We start from the raw sequence: 8,910 nt of genomic DNA, 5'->3' as shown, positions 1-8,910 counted from the left end.
TTTTTTAAAAAAGATTTATGTATTTAATGTATTTGAGTACACTGTCTCACTGGCAGAAGAGGGCATCAGATCTCATTACAGACGGTTGTGAGCCACCATGTGGTTGCTGGGAATTGAACTCAGAACCTCTGGAAGAGCAGTCAGTGCTCTTAACTGCTGAGCCACCTCTCCAGCCCATGTTTCATGTTTCTGGCATTTCTAACACCCGAGATCGCCATTGAATCCTAAGCCTCACCTTCAAAGGTCTCTCAGGGTCTCTGGATAGGGAATCCAACACTGCCACACATTGTCTGGCTTCAGGCTTTTTGGAATCCCAAGCCTACATGATTCCTTAATTCTCAAATTTTGCATGATATCAGAAGAAGCACTGCTGAGAGGATCTTGTATTCTGCTCCCAGAGACGTAACCTAGCCCCCTTTGACCACAGATGTAGTACCTTCTCTGCAGCTGCCTGGTTCAACTTGGTAAAGGCACTCACTTTCCACGAGGGAGCCATGAAGGCTTTTGAAGCACTTCTCTTTTACATGAAACTGTATTGTTATACCCTGGAGCTCTCCATAGGTGGACTCTTGCCCTTGAGGCATCTTTTGGCCCAGTGAGAAGTCTATTAATTTTTCTCTGATGGTGCCAACCTCTTTAACAACAGTAAATATTTTGTCTGTACTCAGCTGCTCAATTTTCTCATCTTTCTGTTCCCTCTCAATTGGAAATTTGGCTAAGAGGAGCGAGGAGTAACACTGCCACAATGTGGATCTAAGGCTTCCTCAGATTCCTCAACAAATACATTAGCTTAAATTTGAATCCGATCTCACACAAGTTTCCAAGTGGTAGAAGTCAGCCAGATCTTTCTCTAGAACGGCTTAGTTCCTTATAGTATCCTTGTTCTCCTACAAAACCTCACACACTTAGTCTTTCCTGACTGTATTTTGGCCTGCCTTCTTGCATCCTGAGCTCTCTCAGAAAACCCCTGCTTACAACATTTCAGGTTTCCTTTATCCTTCATCTCCAGACATGACTTCATTCTCTCAGGAAAAATGTTTCCAAGGGTCTAAGAGTTGCATGCTAAAATTGAAGGAGCTGAAGGGCTTGCAACCCCATAAAAACCATAACAACAACCAACCAGAGCTCCCAGGGACTAAACCACCACCCAAAGACTACACATGGACAGACCCATGGCTCCAGCTGCACATGTAGCAGACGATGGCCTTGTTGGGCACCGATGGGAGGAGAAGTCCTTGGTCCTGCCAAGGCTCAATCCCCCAGTGTAGGGGAATGTCACAGGGTGGGGAAGGTGGTAAGGGAGGGTGGTTAGGGAGGGGGACCACCCTCGTAGAAGAAGGGGGAGGGGGATGGGATAGGGAGTTTATGGATGGGAAACCGGGAAAGGGGATAACAATTGAAATGTAAATAAAAACGTATCCAATTAAAAAAAATTTAGTCATGACAACCGCCCTCATTTTCAACATCAATTTTCTTTAATAGGTACAATATCCATTGCTGTGACTGAATGCCAGCCAAGGGCAGCTTAAAGGAAGAAGCATTTATTTTGTCTCACAGTTTGAGAGGATACCGTCAGTCATGGAGGAGAAGTCACAGCAGCAGGTGGGTCCACAGTAGAGGGAGTACACATCTGGGATTCCTTACTGCCTCACGTTGTGGTGGAACAGAAATCACAAAGATTAAGCTGGTTTTGCTGACTTCCTTCATCCATCGGCGGATGTCTAAATCACAGTTTTAGGCAGGGACTCTAAAATCTTATGCAAAATAAAGAACGGGCCTAAGTAGGCAGGGCGCAGGAAGTTGGAAGCCGTTCAGAGCTGTGTTTCCAGCTCCCCATTGTGTCTTGGAGACCACGTTTCCCTGTGTTAGCCATGGCCTCTGGTTATTCTGCTGTTATGCCCTCTCTGAACCTTAGGAGGGAGGGATGTGATCCAAATGTCCCACTTAGGGGTGAACATTCTTCAATTTCTTATTCTCTGCATTTAGACTAGCCGTGCATCTCTATGTTAACCACCATCCCCTGCTAATAGAAGCTTCTTAGGGCAGCCACTCCTATGAATTCGCTGTGCTTGTGACAGTGTGGTGGTTTGAATAGGTTTGGCCCCCATAGACTCACGTATTTGAATGCTTGGCCCATATTGAGTGGCACCATTAGGAAGTATGGCCTTGTAGGAGTAGGCATGGCCTTGATGGAGGAAGTGTGTCACTGTGGGGGTGGGCTTTGAGGTTTCTATGTTCAAACGCCACACAGCGTGGCACTCATTCTCTTCCTGGCTGCCTTTGGATCAAGATAGAACTCTCAGTTCCTCCAGCACCATGTCTGCCTTGACACTGCCATGCTCCCACCCTGATAATGGACTGAACCTCTGAAACTATAAGCCAGACCCAATTAAATGTTGTCCTTTATAAGAGTTGCCTTGGTCATGGTGTCTCTTTACAGCTATAAAACCCTAACTGGATTTTATGCATTCATAAAATCTGTGTAAGTTCAAACAGACTCAAATCCCAATGTAAAGAGGAAAGGTGGGCACAAAGTCTCACTCCTAGATGAGCAGCTAATGGAAACTGATTGCTATAAGGAGAGAGAACACCAGTTTTCTTTAAGAGTGTGGGCCTGGTAAGTTGACCACATTCCAGGTAAGGCTCACACATCCACGAATACATGGACAAATAAGTCTTCATGGTTGAAAGAAAAAAAAAAAAGAGGATACAGGGTTGGGTGGATCTGGGAGAAATTAGGGGAGGGGGTCAATATTATCACAACACATTATATGTAAATTTCGAAGAATTAATTTTTTAAAGAAAAGAACTCTGTGTTGCTGAAATATTCACAACTGTGAAGTTACGAAGGCGATCTAAGTGTCCAACAATAAGGGCACGGAGAAGAGAAATATATTTTGCATACACAAAGGGATTTTTTTTTCAGCCATAGAGGAATGCAATTCTATATTTGCTGGAGGATGGACGCAGATGGAGGCAATCCTAGGAAGTGAATCGAGCCTCTCTCAGAAAGAAAAAGAGTATAGCTTTTCCTCATCTGTGGTTTCTAGATTTCGTACGGTCACACAAATCATGTGTGTGCATTTTAAATGAAAGTGGACCCAAAGCTGTGTAGGGATGGAGAGGACTGGGGAGTGCGGGGTGGTGGGGAAAGCGGGCGGTAAGGGTAAACATGCTCAACATGCAGTCTATACGCACAGAAATCTAAACATTAATAGAATAGAGGATTAAATATGCCAAGATTTCTGCCTCCCAACCTTGCTCCGCTCTAGCATAGAGTGCTCATTTGTGAGAGATCTCGAGATATCATCGTCTCTGTTCTTCTCCACAGTAGATTAGAATTTACACCATCGTCGTCGTAATCTAATAAGAGTACCTAGGCTCATACACACTGTCATGCTTAGAATGTGTCCCTATGCCATAAGGCCAACTCTTTCTCATTTGTCAAATGCCAGCATAAGCGCTACCTCTTTTCGTAAACCTCACCCTACAGATTTGAATGCTTTTCTTGTTGTTGTTGTTGTCGTTGTTGTTTTTGGTTGTGTTGGGTGTGTTGTTTGTTTTAGCCCTATTCTTTTTTTTTTCTTTTTTTCCTTTTTCTATTTTTCGGAGCTGGGGACCGAACCCAGGGCCTTGCGTTTGCTAGGCAAGCGCTCTACCACTGAGCTAAATCCCCAGCCCCGTTTTAGCCTTATTCTTTACTGAATAGATTATGTGAATTTCTTGGTGGTTTAACTTTCCTACTGGTGGGACATACCCTGCGTACATATCTCTGTTACAACATTTTGCTACTATGTTAAGAGGAGGCACACCTTTCCCCACCCCTTCATTTACTGGCTACCCAAAGAAAATATTCAGAGGAGGGTTTGTTTCCTGTGACCTTTTTAAAAATAAACATTCAGATTTGCTTAAGCCCTTTTGCATCCGAGCCAAACGTACACTTTGTGTTGATGCTCATGGTCACTACGTTTAACAACCTCCTGTCACAGTGGGTCCACGTGACCTCGGACAGCAGTGTTCCTACAGCATTCCAGCAATCAGAACGAGACAGCCGTGCTGTCCATACTCCCCAGATTCCTAGAACCGCAGAGTGGCTTTCCAACTTGGATCTCTAGGCTCTTTTCTGCCAAACCTTTACTACACCACCCACGTTACCACTTTAAGACACTGTGTCCTGAAATATGCTAACACCTGCACTTGAGGGTTAGTGGGACAGGTGCTGTTCATGCTGATGAAGCGAGACACCATCTGCGTGGAAAGGTCGAGCTTAATCATCTCAGCTCTGATTTCTGGGCAGAGAAAGCATGGGCTGATGTGAAACCTCCAACTCTCCAGTTATTGAACGCAAGCAGCAGAAGCAGCCGCTGACTCAACACAACGAAACCAAGTCAGTCGAGCCTTTGGATGCTGTGGGCCTTATCCAGATACTTCCCCTTCTTTATTGGCCCTCACCTCAGAGACAGTGGGCAAGCATGAGGAAGGCAACTGGCCAGCTGTGGACCCTCAAACTTTAAAATGACCACTGGTGGCAAGAGTGAGGAGAGACAGCTCAGCCAAGGTGTCTGAACGCTTTGGGGTTGGAGTTCCAAAACGAATGGGAGCCCATTCAACATGAGGGAAACCAGGCCTGGTACTGGAAACCTAGCCAAGTATCTGGTACAGATGAAGGAATGGATTTTGGAAGGGAAACTACAACTGCCACTTTACCAAACCAGCAAAAGCCCTAACGACATCCTGAACATTTCTCCTTATACCCACTGGTACAGACAGTCCTCACACCACATCAAGGAGACTTCTCTCTGCCACAGACACGCTGTGACAGAAAACCATGACTCATCAAAAATGCAGAGCCGTGGCGCTCAATCCAAATCTACAGCACAACTCCTGCACCTATGGGTCAGGGATCATAGCTGGAGAGGGGGTGAAAAGGACTAATGAGCCAGAGGACTAGGAACTTGGCTGTGAGACTGTCTCCTAGAAATGTCAGAGAAGCTACCCTACTCCATGAAGTCTCACTGACATGGCTGCCTAGACAGGACCTGAACAAGGATGGTACCAACAGATAGGCTAACGTGATGCTTCTGAGGCATCAACCCCAGACAAAGAATACAGACGAGGAAGGAATGCTGAGAGCAGAATAGCCTTTCCCAGGGAAGAGCACGCCAATAGGTTATCTGATATTGGCATCGGATAACCTATTGATGCAGCTCTGAAAACATACATACAAGTAGCATTATACAGACTTAGCAGTTTTAAGAACGCAAACATATACAAGCACACACAGACAGACATGCACGCACATGTACACACACACACACACACACACACACACACACACACACACACACAGGTGCACATTCAATTAAAGCAGCCATGAATTTGAAGGAAAGCCCCTGGTATACCTGGAAGGCGTTGAAGGGAAGAAAAGGACAGGAGAAAATGGTGTAATTATATTAAAGGATCATAAAAATAGTAGTTTAAAAGCTGACATGAATGGGAGGGGACTTAGAACCTCTGGGGAGCACCGTGGAAGACATGGTCTCAGTTCTGCTTTGGGATATGGAGGCACTCGTGGCTCAGCTCTGCCAGGCTTAAGATGGGCTTGACACCAGTTGCCTTAGACCACTGTTCTTTCCTTACCGACTCCAGGCACTCAAAACCCAACTGTGGTACTGTTTTAAAAATTAACAAAATGTTTTCTGAGCTAAAATTAAGTCAGTGGTAAAGTCGGACCTTAGCAATATGCATTTGGATGTACTAAAAGGTCCTTGAACGACTTTCTTTGAAATTGGATCAACAAATAACGTTATCTCTTTACAATAACCCCGGAAGCTATGAGTTAGCATTGCAGAAAATAGAACTACTCTCGCCACCCAGCGGTGGCCTTAGCTCGTGGCTGTGGTACCCAGTCTCCCACAAGGACTCAAGCAGGACCCTTGTGCTGAGGATATCTAGCCACTAGGTGGCAGTCGTACTGTATTGGGGCTGGGATTGTTTTAGGCGTTTAGCTCTCCGGTCGCTTCACCTTCTGGTTTACACTATCTTTAAAGCGGTTGACTTTAATGATTTTATCTCGCATTCATGGAAGATACTAAACTACACATTTGCAACGATTCAGGTGCAATGCCTAACCTATCTTGTCAAGTTTTGCACGGTTTAATTCTTAATTCTACTTTCCATTAAATGCTTTGGAAGTTTTTGTTTTCGTTTTCGAAACACGGTTTGTAGAACCGTGGAACTCACTCCGTAGACCAGGCTGGCCTCGACCTCGGAGATCTGCCTGTCTCTGCCTCCCAGTGCTAGGATTAAAGGCCTGGTTAGGTTTCTTACCTGTCTTCAAACTCCATAGGTAGCAGAGAACTTCTGGTCCTTAAAGGGCTGAGGTTACCAGCCTCGGTTGCCACACCCAGATTATGCAAATTCCGGACTTCACGCTAGCCAAGCACTTTACCAACTGATCTACATAAGTTTTTTCATAACCTATTTAGTAAAATATAGATTTCCTTATTTTTTTCCATTTAAGACCTGAATGCATCTATAAAACGGCTGAAGTAGAATCCTGACATTTAATAATTAAAAAAACAAAACAAAACACCACCAGCAGAAAACAACCAACCATGGGGTTCTCAGAATTACAACAGAAACAGTTTAGGATAGTTCCCTGCAGGGAAAATGGTTTGGGTACAGGGAGGTGTGACTGGAACAGAGCAAAACTAGGAAGGACTAGAAGGTGTTTCCAGAAAAAGTATTGTAAAAAGAGGAGGGAAGAGAGGAGGGCGCAGACTAAGCCGGTGGAGGCGATGCCTCAGACCTAATGGAATGAAAACAGAAATAACGAACTTGGCCCCAAAAGGAACCGGAGATCTAAAGACTGCAGGAGAACAGGAAGCTTGCGCTTCAGAAGGGCCACGGAGAGGGTAGTGTAGAGTTAGTATACTGAAAGTAAAAGCCAAGGGCAGGAAGGAACTGGGAACTCTGCAGGTTGTCATTAGCCTGAAAACCCCCACAGGGGGGCCTGGAATCTTCATGTGAAACAGCCGTCCCGAGTGAGTCTCATATTCTGCAAAGATTGAGTACCATCGGCAAAACCCATGCCGGAGTCTGCAGATCAAAATGGCGTGGTGATGGATTTGTGGTTCCCAGACAAGTGATTTATACTGTGAGCTGTGTCAAGTCAAACTGCCTTAGGACCTAACCATCTTGACGGCTGGTGTCCATCAACATTAAGAAAAAAGGTCTCGGCCATCCCTTGGACCGCGTGCGTGCGTGCGTGCGTGCGTGCGTGCGTGCGTGCGTGCGTGTGTGTGTGAGTGGGTGCATGTATGTTGGTAGTCAGGGGAAGAAGGGGGGGACTTTCAGAAAGAAGATGGTGAGTTATTCTCCCCTGGTGAAACTTAAGCCAGATGAGAGTATATAAAGGTAAAGGAAAGAGGCCAGAGGAGACGGAGGGGAGGGGGAAGAGGAAGAGAGAGTGAACTCCGGAGGTGCAGTGTGTGTGGAAACACCAAAATGTCTGGATTATACAGGGAAGAACTCCTAGGAGAAGGGCAGCCCAGCCCCTGGGCTGGGAAGTTCAGGGTAGAGGGCAGGGTGTGTCAGGTAGGGACTGAGGGACGCTGGGAGAACCCGGAGGCCAGGTCCACTTCAGTATGTTAAATTTGTATCTCAGCGGAGAAACTTGAGGGCTCTTTCCTCTGTGGGTCCTGGCTGCAGCAAGCAGAAGGCTCGCAGTAGGGCCCGGCGGGTCTCACGGAAGTGTCCACATTCTTCCCATCAGCAAGGCCTCTGTGGTGACAGTGGTAGCTTGTTCACACTGATGACCGTGGGCCCACAGGTCCCACAGAGTGGGATCTTGAACTTCGTTCAGATTTAGCCTTTACACCTATGCAAGCCAGGGTGACTGACACGAGAAGAGGAGAAAGCTTTGGGAGCTGATTCCAGAGAATAAAGAGGAGGCCTCTGGGGACAGCTGATCTCAGAGGTGAAGACTCATGGCTTCAGGGCCTGGGGTAGGTAGATTTCTGGTCCTAGTGAGGTAGTGTGCCTACTATCCAGTGAGATATAATATCCTGGAAGGAGACAGCACTGTTCTGTTCAGCAGTGTAATTCCTAAGTAATCTTGGAGCCTTCATGCCTTCTGAGGTCATCTTTTCTTTAATAATAAAGAATAACAATAATTCCAGGCTCCCTGAATCCACATGGTTTGGTATATCTAGTAGCATAGCATGCCAGAGAGAGTCCCATGAATTCTGGAGGCTTACCCTTCCATGGTTAACACTTCCCCAACTTCTTACTGCCACTGAAATATAGTCAACTCTCCCCACCATCTACCCAGGCTCCTCCACCCCCATCTCAGACTTCTAGTGAAAGTGTTGAGGGACCAGATTTTCACCGGCCATTTGTTCTAGGACATGGCAGCCAGTATGGTCCAGGTATAACTTCAAGAACTTGGAAAAAGCCTTACCATAAGTTCTATTTCTCCCTCACCCTCACAGCTCATTGCCGGGTGAGCAGTTCACCCTGTGCTCACCACTCTACAAGCTACTCAGGAGCCTTTCTTGCTCTCCAGCCCTGACCCGCTCATTTGAAGGGACAGAGTCTCCCCTGAGAGGGAGGCCACCATTTTGCAACCAGGAAGCACATGCTAAGGGCTCCCCGTGATAGCATCCTCACCAGCTGTGCCCTGGGTTATGGGGAGGGAATGTATCCTCTTGTGCTCTGAGTAGTTGGAGATTCTGTCTGCAGCATTAACTCTCCTGGCACCTGAGGGAGGAGCTTTGTTTCTCCCTTAAGATCGGAAGGAGACCTGAGAGCAGCAACTGACAGAGAGAAACTCCTCTGGAAACTTCTGGATGCAAACAAACGCAGGGATGCCCACGGTGTTGGCAGGTGGCTGGTTTGGATCCAGCC

The sequence above is a fragment of the Rattus rattus genome, chromosome 3 (genome assembly GCF_011064425.1).
Source record: "Rattus rattus isolate New Zealand chromosome 3, Rrattus_CSIRO_v1, whole genome shotgun sequence".
NCBI classification, from domain to species: Eukaryota; Metazoa; Chordata; class Mammalia; order Rodentia; family Muridae; genus Rattus; species Rattus rattus.
The sequence above is the reverse complement of the archived record's forward strand: the minus strand, read 5'-3'. Positions refer to the sequence as shown.